The sequence below is a fragment of the Caretta caretta genome, chromosome 3, assembly GCF_965140235.1.
Source record: "Caretta caretta isolate rCarCar2 chromosome 3, rCarCar1.hap1, whole genome shotgun sequence".
NCBI classification, from domain to species: domain Eukaryota; kingdom Metazoa; phylum Chordata; order Testudines; family Cheloniidae; genus Caretta; species Caretta caretta.
The window spans coordinates 198,095,543-198,118,422 of NC_134208.1; the positions used below are offsets into that span (position 1 = coordinate 198,095,543).

General features: G+C 40.3%; 1 protein-coding gene across 5 annotated transcripts in view; it reads right to left on the bottom strand.

Moving 5' to 3' along the window:
• MACROD2 (mono-ADP ribosylhydrolase 2) overlaps nucleotides 1–22,880 on the bottom strand; it is a 1,333,204-nt gene that overhangs the window by 135,035 nt on the left and 1,175,289 nt on the right. The gene's annotated exons all lie outside the window — the stretch shown is intronic.

The window sequence follows — 22,880 nt, forward strand, 5'->3', positions numbered from 1 at the left end:
CGCTAAACTCAGACAGTGTTTCACTGTCATACTGGATCGTTGCCTTCACTCCCTCATGGAGCTCCTTAAATAGGGAGAGCACTTTTTGTGGGCAGCCAATTTTAGACGGGGATCTTGGTATATGTCATTTCGGCTCACCACGCCAAAGGCCTTTTGTATGAATATTACATAGAAAGATGCCAGTTCATGGCTTTTTTCTTGCAATGAGCACATTGTAAAGGAGGTATCAGTCATGGAGCGTCCAGCTCTGAATCCACACTGGCTCTCAGGGTAAACTCTCTCAGCAAGGACTTGGAGTATGTTCAGCAGGACCCTTGAAAGCACCTTACCGACAATGCTGAGCAGAGATATCCCTTGGTAGTTGTTGCAGTCTGCTCTGTCCCCTTTATTTTTGTATGAAGTAATTATGTTTGCATCTTTCAGATCCTGGGGTATGTGTCTTTCTTCCTAGCAGGCGCAGAGAAGTGCCTGGATGTAGCTCGCAAGCTTTCTCCCCTCTGCCTTTAGGAGCTCCAGAGATAGCTGATCATTGCCTGCTGCTTTTTCAGTCACAGTCTCTTTGATAGCTTGATCTACATCTTCACGAGCTGGTATTTGGTGCAGCTCCTACCTTGGTGGAAGCTGGGGAATGGCAGCATCAGAGATAATGGAATCCTTTGAGCAGAATTCTTTGTAATACTCAATCCATCAGTCAAGTTGTTCTTGCCTGTCAATCAGGACGGTAGCATCTTTTGCTTTCAGGTTTGCAGTCTTTTTACAAGTTGCTCCAAATGCCTTTTTGATTCCATCAGAGGTACCACGAAGGTCCTCACTTTCAAAGCAGCTCTGAATCTTTTTGCACAGGTCTGGCCAATACTCTGGATACATTCTCTGGGAATAAGGGTCTACTCATTCAGAATAAGAGTGGCAGAATCAGGCCTTCTGACTCAACATGCACTCCTGTTCCAATGCAATTCTCACTGCTCAGTTCCACTGCCTGGGACAGGCACATTGTTGACTGCAGTAATCTAAAAACTAGTAGAGATGAGCAAATTCCAACAGATACATGGTACCAGTGTAGAAAATAAAGTACAGAGTAAATTAAGGATGCAGTGCTTCTTACTCATAGGCGCGAACTCTGTGGCTACTCCGGGCCTGAAGCACCCACAGGGAAAAAATGGTGGGAGCTGAACATCCACCAGCAGCCCCCCTATCAGCTTCTCCCCACTCCTCCAGTGCCTCCCACCCACCAGTGGGCCCCATGGATTAGCACCTCCCCCCACCTCCTGCCTGCCGCAATCAGCTGCTTTGCGGCGTGCAGGAGGCCTGTGGGGGAGGGAGGAGGAATGAGGACGCAGCACGGTTAGGGGAGTGGGCGAACTGGGCAGGAAAAGGCGGGGTGGGGTGGAGCAGGGGCGGAAAAAAGCAGGGCAGGGATGGGGCCTTGGTGGAAGGGATGGAGTGGGGGTGGGGCACCTCCTGGCACTTTGGAAAGTCGGCGCCTGTGTTTCTACTGATAGTAGTCTTACTGAAAATATTACTCCTGGTGGTGCTAGCCCACTGGGGGCCCTAATCAGGAATATATTTGCCCACCCCGCAACACATACTAAAATAGCAAATAGGAGGCCCTCGTTGAGCTGCTCGAGGCCATAAGCAATTGTTTAGTCTGTTTATGCCTAGCATTGGCTCTGCCGGGCCTGGAGTATGCATTTGCAGAATCAGGCCTTAAATCAATACAGGGGACTATTTATTTTAACTCTATGGCTGATGCAGAGACCTATTTGTTAACTTCTATTGCATTCCTTTGCCTGACTGGCAGAAAAATAAGGGCAGCATAAGGGTCAATAATGAATTTCAGAGCTGTAGTGTTCCCTTGGTGCACTTGCAGGGCTGCTGGCAATAACACTGGTGGCAGCTGTCTGAGCTGTAACTCACATCGTGATGGGTACTCCTTCTGATCTGACAAAAACTCCATTCTCCTAGAAAAATACCCTATCATTTTTTTAAAATTATGAACCTGTGTAAGGCTAATTTATTCAAAGAACTCCTCCAGTATTCACATGAGACTGTCATTTATGTGGTTTGGACTACTAAGAGAGCAAGGGACTGGAATGGAAGAATATAGACAAATAGAAATTAGTAACAGTTTATAGGGCAAAGTAACGAGTAAAACATTGAAGAGTAAGAGTGTTAAATCTGAAGCAGTTTTAAGCTATTTAAACCAGGTAACAGTGACTGAGAAACCTAAAAACTATTGAGATGCTCAAATATCATGGGAATGGGGGTAGGGGGATGTAAATAGATTAGATAAGATAGATAAGACCTGGATGGAAAAAAAATTCTGCTAACATTTTGACCTTTTGTTGAAGACCAGAAAAACAATTTTTTTTTTCATTCAAAACCTGCTGAAAACAAACAAAAAATGGCCATTTTTTTAAAAAAAAATAGTTTTGGGTTTTCCAACAAAAAAATAAAAAATTCTCAAGAAAAATGAAACACTTTCCACAAAAAAAGATTTATTTAACTGAATCCCCACATTTCTGCCCAAAATAGTGTTGACATACAATTTTCAACCAACCCTAGTAAGGAGAGACACTGTTTATCCTGATGCTTAAATTGCAGGTGCCTCCCAATTGCATTTGACAAATTTTTAGACTGAATGTCTGAAAATGGAAGAAATCCAAGCAAGAATTAGGTATCTTCTAATTTAACAACATTACCTGTAAGTAAATAATAGGTGTACCATGAGTGTAGAAAACAAGGCTAAGTACAAGGAGCATCTGGCTTACAAATTATTGGTCTATGTAATCCTTCATTAGTATGTATAATTTTCAGAAAATACATTTGTTATGTTCTATTTCTTCCTACTATCTCTGTAAAGATGAGTTAATACCTTGTGGTGCTATTTTTAAATATATACACTTCACTTTGACTGAAACACCATTACAGGAAGCCAAGCATCTGAAGTGGCATTAGGAAATATTACAATGGGTATGATAGTCAATGGCCTGAAGTGGCAGAAAGGAAGGATACAATGAATATTTTATCAAACTGAATATTGAAGGCTTGCTTATCAGATATATGTATTGTATATTGTACTGCATATTTGTACACACACACACACAAACAAGGGGAAATAGTTTCATTTCCTCCTGTAGAATATCATACAGTACTAATTTTCAGCATAGAAAAGTACTTTTCTTGTTTAATGCATGTGACCAGCATATCTAGCATCACATCTTCCTTGTCCTAGTAGAACTGTAAAACAAATGAGAAGTGGTGCTTCAGTCCATTAGTTTTATTTGTATAATAGGTCTATTTGATGTATTACACTGCTACAGTCAGTGCAAAATTTCTTCTTCATTCAACTCTGTCTTTTACTTATTTTCTGACTTTTTTTAGTCTCTCTTAAATAAACACCCTCTCCAACATCCCTTTGTGTTTATCAAATTTTATACTTTTTGACTTCAAACCAATCTAATGCCCTAGTAAACATCGTTCCACTTGAGCTACATGCTCCATCCGTAGAAATCTTATCTTTACACTTGCCAGGCCCACTATCCTATAGCTTTCTTGTATTCATGATTTCCATTTCCAGTGTCTCAAATGACTGCTCGAACGCAACTGCTGAGCTCTTTTTTTCCCCCCTTAGTTTTACACCTTCAACCATTATCCACTAACATATGTCCTAAAAACTGTAAATTTCCTGATATTAGTGCTCTGGAGATACAATGGATGAACTGAGAACCACAAGCTCACTTCACTGAAGTCCTAAACCAGATTTGAACTCAAGTGCATAGTAATGGCAGCATCTTGTCTTAGCATGCTCTCTAAATCGTTTTAATGAAACTACTTAAAATAAATCCAAGACTGTTGAGATTTCGTTTAAAACCTTGATGTATAACATATCGACCCTGTCTAAACATAGGCCCTTTCCCAAAGGAAGCATTTATGTCAGACAAGGGTGTGAGCTACTTTTATCACTCAAGGCACTGCTAACTAACACTTTTTTGCTACAAAAATAAAACATAGTATTCATCTCACATTTTAAAATTTCTAATGGTGAGATGATTCATGGCTATGTATGACAGCTAATTCGAAGTGGAGAAAAAAATCAATGATTTCTTTTAAATAAAAAAAATTGGATTTTTTTTTCTTTTTTTAATTTAAATTATATTCAGCTTTATTTTTAAAAATAAACCTATTGAAAATAAATTTTGAAACGGTCAGCCTACATTAAGCACAAACTTTATTATAATCTACTGCAGCCATTTAAATTAACTCCAAAAACCAATATTCAGTTGTGCCTGTTTGCTGCCAAGTTTTAAAGAAAGTCAGGCTATGTAACTGGTGGAAGTCACGGGCTATGGACCTGGAGCCAGAGCTTGCGGAGGTGCTAAACCCTCAGTAGCCTTGACTGTAGGTGCAGAGAAAATATTTTCTTCATTCCAGTTTATTCAACTCGTTCCGTTGAATGACCAGTTCATTCAAAGTTAAGAAACCATTTCGGAGCTGAAAAAGCAGATGAGCTTGTTTCCTTTTCCAACCTATGAATAAAAACTAGTTGTAAGAGGATGGAGATCTACTAGTTCTAAAATCGTGAAAGGCATGGTGACCAAAAGAAATCAGCTCAATTCATTAACTACAGATAAGTCCTTTGTTTAATAAATCAGTTAATTTTGAATACAAAATATTTTGGATCATTTTTTTCTGATAAACTTTTTTCTTATGTATCGAGCACATTTAAAGTAGTTTTATTTAATAAAAAAAAATAAATTTTTTGTGCATTTTAACGACATTTGAATTTCCATCCAAATAGAGCTTGTCAGAAATCCCAAGGGGAAAAAAAAATCATCTAGTAAATAAAAAACGCATCAGTCATCGTTTCTGAACGTAATAAAAAATGTAAAACCTCAGAATCCAAATAAATGTACGTTAAGCTATATAACTGCTTAAATAAATGTGTATAGATATAATGCATCTTCCTGGTCAGCAGAAAGAAGCACCACGTTCAGTGTGAAGTTGATACTTAGTTGCAAATCAACATGTCTTAATGCTGACCAACCATTGAGAACCAACCTTTCTTTAGGAAAATAACTAAAAAGCACAAAATGCGATTAAAATCAATTATTTAAATCAAGGTTCCCTGCTTGCTGAAAATCATGATTAAATTCAGTGATTTAAATCGTTTCACCCTGTCTAATTCTGTCTCTTCTGCTTAATAAATGACCTAATTTATATCAAAGTTCTTTTACAGCGACTCACTATGTCTCCTTAATTTTGTCAACAATTTAATTTGGTGCTTTTGCATAAGGATGTGCATATCCTCTTATGCAGTGGTTCCCAAACTTGTTCCACCACTTGTGCAGGGAAAGCCCCTGGCAGGCCGGGCCAGTTTGTTTACCTGCCATGTCCGCAGGTTTGGCCAATTGCAGCTCCCAGTGGCTGCGGTTCGCTGCTCCAGGCCAATGGGAGTTGCTGGAAGTGGCGCGGGCCGAGGGACGTACTGGCCGCCACTTCCAGCAGCTCCCATTGCCCTGGAGCAGTGAACCGCGGCCGGTGGGAGCTGCGATCGGCCGAACCTGCGGACACGGCAGGTAAACAAACCGGCCCGGCCCGCCAGGGGCTTTCCCCGCACAAGCAGCGGAACAAGTTTGGGAACCACTGCTCTAATATGCCGAAAAAGGGAGCCTAAACAACAACCTTTACCGTCACCATCTCTCATAAGGAGGCAAATGGGAACTGTGTAGGGACAATTACTCTGTTTAGAAGAGGAGAATTATGTGTGTGTGGTGGAGGTGGGAAAGGGTTTTCAAGATTATTGCTGTGCATGTATTCACTGGCCATGTATCTGTTGATCTGGGGTGGAAGAAGAATTTTAACATGACCTTTACACCTTGCTTTGAAAGTTCCTACTGGTGAGCCTTTAGTAGTGACCTGTTGCGAGCAGCTGCATGGTGACTATGGGAGTGGACTGGTGCTGTCCAACACTAGGGGATTTGTAGAAACAAGGAAAGGATGGAATCCCAGGGTTTACCAGACCCTGCAATCTCTATTGTGACGAACACAAAGAGATTAAGTAGGAGAAGATTAAGTCCCAGGTGTTGGGCAGCTAGTAGCCTGAGACAGGTAGAATAAAAAGAATGTTACATGATTAAGGTATTGACTTCCTCTTTTTGGCAGCGTTCTGGCTGTGCAATTATCTGAGGAACTATTTTGATGTTGGCAGTTGTTGGCAACATGTTGTTTTGTTTTAAATCTACTGATAAGTATGTTTTCATACATTTAAATTTCCGCAGAAGCTATGCATGGGTACATGTACTCACGACCACGCATACTTAAATCTTATGCTTGGTTTTGCACCTCCTTCATTGCAACATTGCCTGGCGCCAATACAGGCATGTTATCTTTTGGTTGTCATATTATTGCCCCCCATTAAAAGTACATATTCCCCCTTCTGAGGCTTTTAGGTCCCTCAAAACATTTAATAGAAAAACAATCTGTTGATAAGAAGTTAATGATAATTAGTGTGCTGAAGTGGGCCGGATATTGCAAAGTACTTGAAATAAGCCAGCAGGCCTTTCAGCTATTTGATATGTGCTCTTCTGCAACAATGGACATACTGGTTCCCAACAGTGGGGCTGGGACTGCCTGAAGAATTCTTAATATTTATATGTAGGGGGCCCAGAAAAAATATTAATGTTACAATGGCTCTGAAAACTTCCACATCTGAAGGTTGCAAAACAAGAATTATTCCCTATGTTATGGATGATACTCCAGTAAAAAACACTCCCCCCCACCACAAAAAACAAACAAACCCAAAAACAAAAAAAACCCCACTGTTACAGGACCAAGAAAGCTGAAAATATCAATTTTTATACATTCTCCTTCCAGAAATCTGTAAGCAGAGAAAATTCTTAGGATTTTTCCTAAGGACAATTTCTTTTGAAAATCACAGCCATCTTGCTGAAATTTGTTAATCCAGCAAATTCAAGCAGTGTGATTTGTTCTGAGGCTTATCTGGAATACCTGTAGAAGAATGACTGTCATGTATCAAAAGACTACCAGGCTTTGTTTACAAAGATCAAAGAAAAATTTTCCCATGTTCTAAGCTGCACCTCTCAGAAAGGTCAGCAGGGTGTGGGGAACAAAGATGGCTTTAATCTACCTTTGTATCCTCCAAACTCTAAGATCAAGCCTTCAGTGTACCTCAGAGAAGCTTCAGGGACTACTGTAACTTACAGTGACTTTGAAAGTGACCTACAGTGAACATGGACTACTTTGCTGATACCAAAACATACTACCTCCTGCACCTTAGCACATCCCTGCTCAGGAGCTGCAGGGAAGAGTGGGTAGAGCTGTTACACCAACCTTACACCACACAGGGACTGTCCCTCTTCCCCCATGAAAATTCCCCCATGAAAGATAGAGAGATTCAATTGCATTCCAGCCCATTTATGTTGCGTGAGCCTTGTGAAGGAGCCAGAATGCAGCCAAGAATCTAGCTGTGTGTAATGTATATGTAATGTACAATGTACTAATTTTTCATTGGTCTTTGGGGTTTGCAGTAATTCTTCCTGTTTATGTGTGTGCACAGTATAAGAGTGGGATTTTCAAAAGAGTTTAAGAGCTCTAGGAGCATATGTTCACAACCCTTTAGTGAGACCTGTGCTTCTAAATCGCTCAGATGCTTTAGAACATTCCACTTTAAACTCTCCAGGATTTCAATGGCAGTCACACACATGCATCCAAGGGCAGATTTTAGCCCACAGGTCCAAATTCATTCCTAGTGTAAGCAGTGCAAGTCTGTTATGCCAGGACTCATATTTGCCACGGTGTCTACATTCCAAGCACTTTGATCCAGATCCATAGATGGCATACTGGCCCCTTGAAGCCACCCTAAACTTTGCTGGAGATGGAATACAACCAGGCCCAGAAAGAGAGGTGCACCTGGCATTTACTGGACACCATTCAGGATTGAGTTCTGTGTTGGTTCTTCCCTTGAAGTGCTTTTAAAGTGCCACCTTTGCAACCTCAGTTGTGAACAATCACCCATTTACCAAAAGTGCTGCGTCCAAGTAGTTTCACCCATCTGATCCAGAACAATAACTTCACGTTTTCTACCAATAAACAGCTTTTCACAGATCTAATAAAAGTGAAATTCCAATTTTCAGGCAAAATTATTAATTGTCATTAATTTGCCCAATATGTACATTCACAATTTACAAAGGAGACTTGTGTAAAATATTTTTTTCGCCTGAGAAAAGCAACGCAATCACCTGAAAAAAATCTAAGTGAAAACAAAACTATAAAATAAAGACAGATAGTCAACTCTGCCCTGTAAACCTACAATCTAGAACACAGTGTATGAAAAAGACACATAGAAAAAGGGGCAAAAATGAAAAAAGCACCTCCCACGTGCTTTTTATGTGGCCAATACTAGAGCTGGTCAGAAATGGAGGTGGTGACTGCAGAAAATGTTGACTTCTGAGTGAAAGACAAAAGCCAAAATATTTCCTCAGGAAACTCAAATAGTTTGATTCAGATGTGCTACCATGGTGCCTCATGGGAGTTGTAGTTCAAGTGCCTCATGTCCCATTTCTCCTTTATATGCCAGGCTCTCTGATCAGACTACATCTCCCAAGTTGCACCACTGTCTTTCTTCTTGGTGAGGGGAAGTGTTGCATCATGGGATTCCATGGCCATGGTGCATCATGGGAAATGTACGAGGGCTACAGAGGACAATGGCAACATGAGACAATTAATCTACAACTCCCATGAGGCATAGGCTGACCAGACAGCAAGTGTGAAAAATCGGGACAGGGTGGGGGTAATAAGGACCTATATAAGAAAAAGCCCCAAATATCGGGACTGTCCCTATAAAATAGGAACATCTGGTCACCCTAATGAGGCACCATGGCAGCATATCCTATTTGAAATATATGGGCTTGGATCTTCTGGCATTTTCAGGAGTTTGGGGGTTTTCTGACAAACAAAACAAAACAAAACAAAAAACCCTAAAAAATTCCCTGGAAAGCAGACTTTTTTTTGTGAAACGTTACATTTAGCTAAAAATCTGACAATGAACATTTTTGACAGAAAATTTTCAACCAGCCCTAACCAATGCCTTCTCTACTCAGAGTTTTGCTATAAGATTTGTAAGTAACAACAACAGAACCACTAACCAGAGCCTGCTTTAATGCAGAATCTCCAAAGAGGCATTCAGAGTTGGTTTATTAGTGTGAGACCAGCAAACCCTGGTCATTGTCTAGTAACAGACATAAAACATTTGTCTCTTTCTGACAGTTAAAGCGTTTTGAAAGATTTGTTATTCATGCTCTCTCTAAACGTCTGTGCTGAGCCTGTGACTGGGGACTAATAGAACATCTACTGAAAAAACAACACATATATTATACTGTCTGTTTTACTGAAAATTTGCTGTAACGAATTTCATTGGGAGAAGACAAAAGCATTATGAAGGCATTTAAATCTTAGAGTTGAAGATGAAAATATGACCCCAGAACAAGAGAAGAGTGTGTATGGGGGAGAGGGGGCGCAAAAGGTCTTGCTAACTAAATGCCAGTACAATATCTGAAAGGATTCCATGAATGCATCGGTAGGTCAAATAATACACACACAAAATATAATCTTTAGGACGAGACTTGCCTTTTGCAATGTTCAGATGGAGTCTAGACTAATTTATACCGCACAATAGCAGACTGGGGCAGCAGGATAATTCCCATAGAATAAACATTAATTATAATACTTTATATCCCCTTTCCAAAGCATACAGCTGAAATAGTACTTTTTCCATTTCTTTTCTTTTTGTAACTTTTTTTTTTTTTAAAAAGCAGATCCCTAAGTCCTTCTTCAGTATTTCGAGACAGCAGTAAACTAGCTTCGGAGATGCTCAGTGGAAGAGTATATGTAATTCATAACATATTGTTGTCAAAACGTTTATGCCTTACCTTGCAGATGGCTTGATAAATAAACTAAGAACATCAACACATACAGAGAATAGCTGTTCTTTAAATACAAAGTATGAACCCAATCTCACAAACCTTGCAAACTCAAGTAGTCCAGCTGAACCAAAGGCAGTTCTGGCATATGTAGGAGATATTCCTGAGAGTGGCTCTTGCTTACACCAATGCTGACATTGGCCCATTGACAATTCTTGAAAAGGCGTTGCAGGAGTGAATGTTATGGTGGGATTTTTGAAAGGTGTCAGCACTCACGTAACTCTCTTCCCATCGAATCAGTTGGAATTTTACTCCGGCTTTAGAAGCAGGCAGGCCAATGCAGTGTGCTTTTGAAAATTCAACCTGCTATGTCCATTTAGGCACAGTCCAAAGTAAGAACCGTGAAAAAAGGCTAATGCAGGCCTAGGAGGCATCAGGCAAGATATTTCCATTAGAGACAGGGAAGTGTTACTACCATTATACAAAGCACTGCTGAGACCTCATCTGGAATACAACGTGCAATTCTGGTCTCCCATAGTTAAGAAAGATGAATTCAAACTGAAACAGGTGCAGAGAAGGGCTACTATGATGATCCAAGGAATGCAAAACCTACCTTATGAGAGGAGACTCAAAGACCTTGGCTTGTTTAGCCTAACCAAAAGACGACTCAGGGCAGATATGATTGCTCTCTATAAATACACCAGAGGGATAAATACCAGAAGGGAGACGAGTTATTTGAGTGCCAATGTGGAGACAAGTACAAATGGGTATTGTCAAGGTTCCTCCCCCACTCTGAACTCTAGGGTACAGATGTGGGGACCTGCATGAAAAACCTCCTAAGCTTATCTTTACCAGCTTAGGTCAAAACTTCCCCAAGGTACAAAATATTCCACCCGTTGTCCTTGGACTGGCCACTACCACCACCAAACTAACACTGGTTACTGGGGAAGAGCTGTTTGGACGCGTCCTTCCCCCCAAAATACTTCCCAAAACCTTGCACCCCACTTCCTGGACAAGGTTTGGTAAAAAGCCTCACCAATTTGCCTAGGTGACTACAGACCCAGACCCTTGGATCTTAAGAACAATGAACAATCCTCCCAACACTTGCACCCCCGCTTTCCTTGGAAATGTTGGATAAAAAGCCTCACCAATTTGCATAGGTGACCACAGACCCAACCCCTTGGATCTGAGAACAATGAAAAAGCATTCAGTTTCTTACAAGAAGACTTTTAATAAAAATAGAAGTAAATAGAAATAAAGAAATCCCCCCTGTAAAATCAGGATGGTAGATATCTTACAGGGTAATTAGATTCAAAAACATAGAGAACCCCTCTAGGCAAAACCTTAAGTTACAAAAAAGATACACAGACAGAAATAGTTATTCTATTCAGCACAATTCTTTTCTCAGCCATTTAAAGAAATCATAATCTAACACATACCTAGCTAGATTACTTACTAAAAGTTCTAAGACTCCATTCCTGGTCTATCCCTGGCAGAAACCAGCATATAGACAGACACACAGACCCTTTGTTTCTCTCCCTCCTCCCAGCTTTTGAAAGTATCTTGTCTCCTCATTGGTCATTTTGGTCAGGTGCCAGCGAGGTTACCTTTAGCTTCTTAACCCTTTACAGGTGAGAGGAGCTTTCCCCTGGCCAGGAGGGATTTCAAAGGGGTTTACCCTTCCCTTTATATTTATGACAGGTATAAACTGGCCATCAACAAGTTTAGTCTTGAAAATAGGCAAAGGTTTCTAACCATCAGAGGAGTGAAGTTCTGGAACAGCCTTCCAAGGGAAGCAGAGGGGGCAAAAAAACCTTAACTGGCTTCAAGATTGAGCTTGATAAGTTTATGGAGGGGATGGTATGATGAGACTGCCATGATGGCATGTAGCCCATCTGCGACTGTTTGCAGCAAATATCTCCAACAGCGAGTGATGGGACACTACATGGCATAGGTGCTGGAACTGGGATTGCTGGGGGTGCAGCCACATCCCCTGGCTTGAAGTGGTTTCCATTATATACAGAGTTTACAGTTTGGTTCAATGGCTCTCAGCATCCACACACTACAAATCCCTGCTAGATGGGGAGGCCTTTGAGTTACTACAGGGAATTCTTTCCCAGGTGTCTGGCTGGTGGGTCTTGCCCACATGCTCTGGGCCTAACTGATCTCCATATTTGGGGTCGGGAAGGAATTTTCCCCTGGAGTAGATTAGCAGAAACCTGGAGGGGTTTTTGCCTTCTTCTGCAGCATGGGGCATGGGTCACTTGCAGGTTTAAACTAGTATAAATGGTGGATTCTTTGTAACTTGAAGTCTGTTAGCCATGATTTGAGGACTTCAGTAACCTCAGGACCAAGAGGTTAGGGGTCTATAGAGGAGTGGGTGGGTGAGGTTCTGTGGCCTGCAATGTGCAGGAGGTCATGATGATCATGATGGTCCCTTGTGACCTTAAAGTCTGTGAGTCCGTGCAGAGCTACACCACTCCAAAAGAAACATTGACATCATTCTGCCCCTGGAATTCTTGGGGGGCAGAAGCTGCATACTTCCACTGCCTCCCACATGTCTGCCCATCTCTACTGGGCAGCATGTGCAAGGGGAAGAAGTGGTGGCACAGAGATGGCCCCACATCTTCTTTGCCTTCTTTGGGGCACGATGTACCCGCAATTCTGGGGTCCAATTCAGCCTAGCCTGTATGTGGGCCATGTAAAGTGGGGGAAGGCTCTGTACGCCCTCCCATCCCAAGTGCATGGAGGCATGTGGAGCAGGCCCAGCACAAAGAGGGCTGTGTCGGATGGGAATGTAAACTCAGAAATGCCAGAAAAGTCAAAAGTGGGAAAATACAATCAGAAAAGTCTCTACCCTTAACTTAACACTTTTTAAAAAGTAGGAATCATTTGATTGTTCTTGCATATAAGGGCTAAAAGCAGCTTCAGCTACCAACTTCATTATTTTTTGCACTCTCATAACTTACAGCTCAAACAAACTGCTCTCAGTTCTAACATTTGTTTCCGGTTTCAGAGTAGTAGAAATGTAATTTCCTTCTCCCCCAGAGCAAATGCCAGCACAAGCGGGATCTGAAATCTGTTGCTTGACACCTGCAGCAAAGAGCTAAATTGAGAGTAATATTTCAAAGAGGTACTTGGGAGGTATGCACTTAAATTTGGTTAACAGACAAGCGTCTTGCGTATGTTCCTCCTGCACATAGACTCTAAAATTTGTCCCCGATGACTCTGATTGACATAAGGCAAAGGAAAGAAAACTCTTAGAACTTTTCTGATTGGAAACATGCAAACTGAATTCAAGGCTCTTGTGACCTTTTAAGCGTCTCTTCAGAAATTGTTATGATTCTGCGGATTTTTAAAATGGGTTAGGAAACACTATCTATCTTTAAAGCAATGTGCTGGACTAATGATAAAAATTGTCCATAAAAAACATGTCTCCTTCATTAGATTTCAGATTAAAATCCAAAGGGTCAAATTGTGGCTAATTTGGGGAAAGTAGCAATAACCTTCATCATTTCTGCATTCATCACATCAGCTCATAGATGCTGGTTTCTTTGCAGTGTAACATGCAGCCACACTCTGCCTGAAACCCAACTTCCTTGTACATTCGATTCCTGCTAATGGTAGGGATAATTTACATTTGCATATGATCTGAGATTAAGAGGGTTCCTCACTGGAGTGCTACTGAGGTCCACCATTTCTGGCTACCAAAACACCCCCTTCAGCTACTGAGCTACTAAGTGTAGGCTTGAACAACCTTTAGACTGCTCTCACTTATGCTGCAGACCACGCTTCCCTAGAAGTGAGAACCAGGGGCACAGAGCCACCTTTGTTTCCACATACTCATACTTGGACCCTGTGTCATAATTTGATCAGATATGAGAATCAGGTCCCCAAATTTTGTAACTGAGAGTACTGAGATTTACAGTAAGTCCCATGAATCGCTATTCTGAAAATTTGCCCTGTTGAATTAAATTAAACATTTTCTTATTTTCCTTTCTTAAAATGAGCACCTTTCCAATATACATACTTATTCTGTTACACAAGTATTCTGTAGCAAATCATCTGGTACAATACAAAGGCTGGACTCTGCCAGTTATGGGTTGGCTCCACTTTGGTGTTGACCAGCCTCAACTCCCACTGACTTAAAATATGGAAGGCGCATTAACCTTTATCCAGGCGTGATGTCATTGAGTAGGGAGCAGCACACCTAAACAAAATATCATAATGACCTGACTAGTAACTGTTGTGAAGAACACAAAGCATGAACGTAATGCATATTGCTATTCCTGTTAGACCCACCCTTGAAATTCTCACTCAGTCGAAATTCCTAAAAAAGTAAACCAAGTTTCACCCAGGGAAGGCTTCAGAAATGGACTCATTAATAATAAATAAAAAATAATACTTTGCACTACAATAACTTCTATTTGAGGCTCTCAAAACGCAGGATAAGGATGGATTAATTAAGCATCATAACACTGCTGTGACATACATAACTGTTATTATTCCATTTTACAGATGGCCAAACCAAGTCACAAAGAAGTACATAGGGATAGAGTTAGGTAAAGAAACCAGATATCCTGATTCCTTGTCTTGTGCAACAAACACAGAACCACAGGCATATTCGTATCACAATTAAATACTGGGGCCACATCCTGTTTAAAAAAAAATAATAGACAAATCCTAAATCAACTGACATGGCTCTAGTAAAGTCAAATGACCTGAGGGTCTGGCCCATTATTGTTCAATATAAATAATATTGAAAATATTACTATTTTGATATGTTAAACATTATTAAGAATTATATTGATGTCCTGTGGAGCTCTCTCTAATCTTGAAATCAAGCATTGTCTTAATTATTCACTGGAAGGTTGCCATTACTTTTGGTTATTTTCCTCTAAAACTGCTAAAGAACCATTAATTAGCGTAAGGGGCATATTATGCATATGGAATAGTACAAATATTTTAAAAGTTACGATTTAAATAAGAGAAAGGGTTGCCTATAGCGAGCTACCCAAAGGGGCAGTTTAACTATTTTTAAGTCAATTAGTTCAACTTCTTTCAAAAGTCAGACCCTTCTCTCCTTGTTAGTGGTGACAAAAACAGTTTACTGCATTTATTATTCCTTTAGCAGCTCATTAGAACTGGAATACATTAGTACTAGAGACTCTAAAGGTCATCTATCAGCAATGTATTTTAATTTAAAAAAACTACAAACTTGTAATCTACAAAAAGATTGTGACTAGTGTACATAGGACACTACAAACTATTTCCATCCCAGAGACAATGTTCTTGTCATGTCATTCTGTTACAATTTAATGACTCTTTTATTCTGAACTCCAATTTTCATCCCCCGGCTTTTTCTAATCCCATTTTGCAGAAATTTGATTTACAGGTTGTCAGCGTGGGGATCATTATTATTATAGTTTGGTATAAAGCATAGATTTTATTTAAAAGAACCTTTAAAAAACAACTCTTTCTGAAACAATCCTAAAGAAAATGAAAACCTTCCTGTTTCTAAACTTCTACACTGGCAAGAAGGATCATTTCGTTTTCAAAAGGAACAGGCCTGGGAACCAGTTCAATTCCCAGCTCTGCTATGATTTTTTGTATGACTTTGCGCAAGTCATTTTACCTCTCCCTCCGTTACTCAGTTCCTGGTGGGGGAAAAAAATGGGGCCGGGGGGGGGCAGGAATAATTATTCTTCTCTAACTCACAGAAGTGTTATGAAGATAAACCGAGAACTACTGAGGAGATGCTCAGCTACTACAGTGATGAGGGTCACATAAGTACTTAGGTTAAATAGAATTTTGTCTTAACCAGCCTTTAAAATGTAATTACTGTTCTACAGAATTCTACAGGATGGTTAAAAAACTCAATTTTTCTATTAAATTCAGTAGTTTTTCAGATTAATGTCCAGAATAGAGTAACTTTCACATTCTGTTTGTTTCATCCCCATTAAATATTTTATGTCTTTTCCATAAAGGTGGTGTGAAAATTAAAAAAATTAGACCCATATTAGGAAAGTTTTAGTTGAGTTTTCATTGGAAAGATTAAATCATTTTGTAAATTACAGTAATTTAGCAGAATTATGATATTAAAATAGGCTATCCTGTATTGAAAATTCCTACAGATTTCAATAGAGTTTAAACTAATTGGGTGCCATAGAAAATACTCTGAAAAGCTATGATATCCTTTTTATATGTTTTATATGTTCTATCCATGGAATCGAATTCCCTATACAATTCTGTAGGAAGGTTTAAAAAAAGTATGGAAATATAATTTTCTGTCAATTGTTATAGAACTTTTACATAAAGGAAGCACTTTTCATATTCGGGAAAACTGCCAATGTGTCCAAGTGATTTTAATGCATAATATTTTAAAAGAAATTGGACACTCACAACATTGTTAAAAACGACGTGGAATCATAATTACTGGAAGTACTCAAGCCTAGTGTAACAAAACCCCTACTGAAGATAAGCCAGTGATAATAGTGTACAAACCAGCAAGTAAGGGGCTCTGTTGCTCACCCTGCAGATTTACATGTGCGTAGACTCCATGGCATTGCTCCTCAGAGATCTGTGGTAGGGACTGTGTTGGCCATGTTAGCATTAATTTAGCTGTTTTCCTCCCCCACTCTGAACACTACCTCCAAGAGAATCCCAAGGGTAGTGGATAGTAGGAAAGACCCTGGCAGGAGCCATGTTGCATATAGCTGGGGAAAGTAGAGGAATGGGATGGATATGGAGGAAAAGAGCTTCCATATCTAACCATTTTCAAGACATCTGTGCGTTTGGGGACCAAAAAGAGTGTTTCCACAAAAACAGCTCGAGTGAGTTTCCTGTGCCCTATTTGGGAGTAGCCCATACAGGGGATGAGAGGTTCAAAGCCAGGAGACAATTTAGTATCAAGTCTCTTCTAACCCTAAAATGCAATGATTTGGTAAGAAAATGTATTCCTTGGATGGGATTTTACATGCCAAGTTTTACTTCACAGACAATTTTTATAGCAGAGTCATAAACTTTTTAAAATAGCGTTATTATAGAAACACTGACAGACTTAACTATAAGGATACTAGTGGACAAGACTTATAACCGCAAGACTTATTCCCTTATAGAAGCTTCTAATTTTACGTGAACCCATGAAGGTCAAAAAGGTTCTTGTTTAAAACCATGTCTCAGGATTCACTGATGCTTGATCAGCCTTGATGCCATCAACTTTTTCCACTTTGGAAGAATTCTATTCCTTCCCTTGCCACCTCCAACCCCCACCTAAAAATAATTTCACTACAGTTCAGTGGGCAAGTACAACGGGCAAGGTAGGTTAAAGGTCTTCTGGATTTTTTAAAAAATAAAATAATAATAAATATATTCAGAAGAGACAGTGACTCCATTTTTTTTAAATGCAAAACTGCTGTTCCATGTTTAAAATGGCAAAGTGTCACTATCAAACTGGGAACCATAAACATGTCAAAAGCACTATTTTTATGAAAAGGCACTATTAGTTGCTCTATAATATTCATCAACTAAAATTAAAAAAAAATTATGCAGATATACATTATAAAGGGGTGTGTGTATAAAGCTACAGGGTCAAAGCCTCAGCTGGTGTAAATCAGCCGAGTTCTATTGCTTTCAATGTAGTTGTGTCAATTTACAAAAATTGAGCATCTTGTACACACACACACACACACACAGAGTGTATCCATATGATTTTGTTCCCAGTACACAATACTGTACATAATCAATACCACCCGTATATACATTAATAAGTACAGTATATTTCCTATTCTTATCTCAAATAATAATTCTTATCTTAAGAACTTCATAGGAAAGAATTTATTGTTCTCAAATGCAGCCAAGCTCAAAGTCCAGTTTTCAAGATTTGTAATTAGGGATATTTTACAAGGCACATTTGTTGAGCATTGTTAATATTCTATAAACTCTTTAATCATGTTGTTACTAAATAAAACGCTGAAGCAACCATGCTAAAATTTAACAGATTTATGAGGCAATTGTGAATATATTTATATGGGATGTTATTGTCTCACTGCTATAAACTATTATTACTCCAACAGATTCTGATTCATCACTTTGCTTGCAGGTGTAAAAATTAATGCAAACAAGGAAAAACATTGGTTTATTCGTCTTCCATAAAATCATTAAGGAAAGTTATGTTTAATTAATTTATACACAAACACATAAATATACTAACATTACATACACAGGTATGATATATGCTGATACCTCTGCAGTGATATCATTCAATCCAGAGGGAAAACTTCTCTTTCCAAAACTAGTTTAATTAATAAGGAGGAGTCTCTTGTAGCTAAGCCAAACAGAATGTAATAGATGTGCACTAGAAAATGGGCCTGTTTATACACAACTTCTTCTTGTTTCCTAAATAAAGATAAAATCCTCTCCCCCACGCTCCAACTGAATAACTTGGCTGGGTGATGGGAACTCCCTCGGCCGCAAAGGAGGAAGAATCCTCCTTACCAGGCTGCAGAGGAGAAGCAGAGATATTCCATATCTGCTACTTTTGCTTAATGGCTGGAGTATAACGGCCCTAGTCTGTAGAATGGGTGCAGTAACAGATCCTTTCTCTGTCTCTGAGCATACAGCATTCAGGGAGCACAACTGTGCAGGATATCACAGATGTGTACCTCCTCTTTTCCCCACTGCAGAAGAACCACATTTGTTGAGAGAAAAGAGTTCACACTGAAATGTGTTGTGAAGTTAAGCACTGTGAATTCATACAGCAAGAGAGTAGGAGCAGGGAAAGGAATCAAGATGGGTCAAAGGGAAGATGGGAAGCAAGAGGCAAATAGAACGGAATAAGTGAAGAGAAGAAATGAATAAGAAGCTTATTATTTAATCCATAAGGTTAAAACAGATATTTATTAGAGAGACACACACTGGGTATGACCTAGCCTTCGGTTACAACAGTTTCTGCCAGTGTGGTACAGCACTAAGGCCCTACAGGACGGTGGCAGAAACTGTATATGGAGCAGGGTTGCAGCAATGGCTTCATAGCTCTTCCATTTCACTGGGATGCCCACAACCAGCGTGTGCAGCCCCAAAGCAGGAGGTGCTGGTAGGGGAGAGGGTATCAGCAGTGGAATAAGAAATTTAGGGCATCTCCCAGGTAGCCGATGCTGACTGAGTTTCTATGAAGCTCTGGCCATAAGCTAGAGTTTCTAGATAGATGACAAAGTCAGGAATGCCAAGGACAGCACATAGTGCCCCTTTGGATACTGAGAAGTATAAGAAGAGAGTCCAAGAAGTCCTAATCCTGTCAGGTATAAAAGACAAGTATCCAAGTGTGAAATCTGCAATAAATACAGGAATATGAGCAAACCACTGAAACGACGTGAAGTTTCTGATCAGCATCTATCCAAAGGTAGCAAATTCGTGTTCAATGGGAAACATTACCTCTCATGAGTAGATCCCTGAGGAGGACCAGAAGACATCTATACCCATTCAAAGAGGCCCCCATCTCTGTGTTTCTCAGAGTGTGCTGACAGGAGCATCACATGCCCAAACCCAGTTAATGACAACAAAATTCAGGCAAGATAGACAGATTTCCAATAAAAAGCAGAATTTGTCAGTGCATTCAGGTTGTCTACTCTGACCTCCATCCTAGATTCTCCATCAGTGTGTCGTACTAACTGGTATTGATTTCCAGTTGTTACTTTCTATTGATATTTCCTTTGGTTTTTGAGAAAAGAAAAAGAAGGAAAGAAAAAACTGTAGGTACTGGAGTGAGTGGATAGTAACCCTAGGTAGTTGACCCATAGAAGGTTACTCTGGCTGAGAAATAAAGTTCAGTCTCTCTTACTAGTATTCTTTTGCGTCACATCTTTAATACAGAGTGGGAACACACAGGAAAGGTGATTGTCCTGAACTCCACCAAAAGAAACATGAGACACCAGAAAAGTGGTTTAACTAGGCCAAAACTTTATTAACTTACCAGATCTGGGAAACTATCTAGCAATAATTTGCTCAGTGAAGGTCAACCTTCCTTCCATAATTCGTAATCACCTGGGGGATGGCTGCCCCCAGGACCATCAAGCCTTTAGCCTGATCCCAGCACCATTACTGAGAGCTCACTGCCCTCCTCTTGTATGAGGGTTGAAGGTATGAGGAAATGGATTGACTCCTTTCTATACCAGACATTAGGAGCCCCAATCCCATTTCCCACTTTCTTTAGGGGATGCCCTCCCCTAAACCTGCATTCAATTCTGGTTTATCTGGGAATCAGACCCAGACCCTATGAAAGAGTACCTGCATCGTGCACTGTCAAGTTACAACAACATGAATATCTTATCTTTCAATCTACCCTCCAAGTTCTTGGGCTGCTGAGAACCAAAACAAACCACAAATCCCCACAACCCACACCAATCAGGCTACTCTGACAATAAGGAGAATGTTCTTTCTCACCCTCCAAAAGGCAACTGGCATGATACTCACTAGCCTGACAACCAAATCCTACTTAACCCCAAGGGAGGAAGGGGAGGAGCTTTTGCTCCCAGGCACAAAAGGGCAGGAGGAAGCGTGTATAAGTCCTTCCCTCAGATGTGTAGGAGCTATGGGCTTCTGTTGCACTCTTCAATCCAGCCAATCAGCCACGGAGCCCGTCACTCATCTCCCCAAGCTCATGAGGAGGCTGAGAGGAGGGGAAGGAAAAGGGAGGAGGCACTCCTTAAAGAAGCCCATTTTTTTCTCCTGTTGCCCCAGACAAAGCTACCCCACCTCTGAGACTGTGACGGTTTGTGGAGAGAAGGAAGGGGAGCAATGTGGTGAACTGTCAGGTTGTTGGTAGGATTCATGCACGTACTTTCATAGATATGGGTGAGTTGTCAATCAAGAAATTAAGAGTTAAGGCTTCTGGCTCCATGAAAGTTCATTTAGGTCTAGCATGATGAAGTTTGATTTGGTAATTAGGCACATTTGGATGAGTTGACTATAGTGAAATTCTGAACTCTCACTTCCTATGATTTTCTGAGTTTAATTCAAACTATTATCATTATTTTAATGAAGTATATTTGTATTTAATAATATTCTCTCTGATATAAGGCTACTGTACCCTGGCTCTGGTCCAAAGAACATTAAATTCACTTCAAATCTGGAGTGTAGGAGCTGATATAGTGGAAAAGACCACTGGTCCAATTAGTCCAGTAGCCTGTCTCTGGCAGTGGCCAATGCTAAATGCTTCAGAGAAAAGTCTAAAATCTCCATAATGGACAAATTCTGCTCCCAGTTACTGCAATGTAACATTGAACAAATCCACTGAGGTGCAGAGTTACTCCTGATATACACTGGTTTTCTCAGATCAGATTTAGGCTCTGATTGTACACTTTGTAGGACTGGAAAAAGAGGGGTAATTCTTTCTGACCACAAAAGATGATTAATTTATGCTCTGAAGTATAAGGATTGATAATCTTTGTAAATTTATTATAGTTAGTGCATCCAATTTAGTATTTGGATCCTGAGAAGAAAGTTACAGGGTAAAACGGACTTTCAATGGGTCTGAGGATCCTAAGTCACTTAGGTGTTTTGGAAAATGTATCCCGTTGTCTCCATAAAGATACAGAGCAACCAGGCTTTGCACAGTAAGCTCCAGAGGGCTTTTTGTGTGGGAAAGAGAAGTTCACCGGAGCCTCTGAACTGAGGGAGGACGCTCTACCCTCTGCAGCTGCTGTTCTAACCTACAATCTGGAGTAGTGGCTGCTGCTCCTCAGTGCCCTATGCATGGTCTCAGGACCACTGAGTCCGCAAAAATACAGGAGCAGTAGCACTTCCTCAGACCTGCTCACAAGCCCTTTCCTCACACTAGCCTATTTGGGTTTAGCATGGAGCCCACTTCCACAGCTCACAGAGGTTGTGGAGAAGTCCCTGTGTGGCTGCTTGACCTGTGCCTCCCCAGGAGGTCTTCTAAGGCAATGTTTTTCAACCATTCTGATACCAGAGCCCTGCTTGCTGCCTTCCTAATCTGTGTCAGGGACATCTCAGGGATCGGCACCAGTCCATGTACTGGTCATTGACAAAACACTGTTCTAAAGTACGGAGGACTTTGTACAAGCGCTCTGTAGGTGGGTACAATTCATCCATCATGCATTTCATGGCTTAAAGCTGTCTCTGCTACAGGCTAATGTAGTTCAGTTAATTTAAAAAAAAACATTTTCCACATAGACACCTTATTGTTTACTTGGCTCTCTAAAAAGCTCCTCAGGATGACACGTTCCTTGTATCATTAATTAGAGTTCACTGACATAATGTAAGGCTGTTCCAAATATTTTGTTTTTTTCTCTAGAGTCTGCTGGCCATATATTTTGCCTCAGATCCAATCTCCATTTCCTTGAAATTATAGGTTTTGTTTGTTGCAGGGGAGAGTGTTAATAACTTTTCTTTAGCTCAAGCTGATGCTGACCTCTGGCCTTTCCTTTTACATGGCAGTCACATCGGAATGTTAAAATGATATACCTTGAACAAGACTATGGCATGTCCAATTTACTTAATCCAGGTTTCGGGAGTATATTCTTAATGTGATGGACGAAGTAAAGCCTCCTGTGTTCAGGTAGCAATGTAGTCCTAAGTCTGTGCAGATGGACTATTTTATTTCAATGCTAAGGGAACATGAATATGGATATCCAGCTGCACCATTTGGTTGTAATCAGGAGGGGAAATGCAGAGACACAATGACAGGAAAGACATCGAGTTTTGTTCTAACAGCAATCCCTACCAGTAGTGCAGCTGACAAAAGAGTTGGAGGGAAAGCTGAGGATGAGAGAAGATAAATACATTTCAAGGTAAGAATATATATTTTATTTCAGGAAAAAGTGATGACAGAACATTCAGAGAGCAATATGCTTTAGAATGCTTTCAGCCGCAGAAAGTTTGCTGACTACAAAGCATTAAAATAACAGGTTCATCATGACAGGG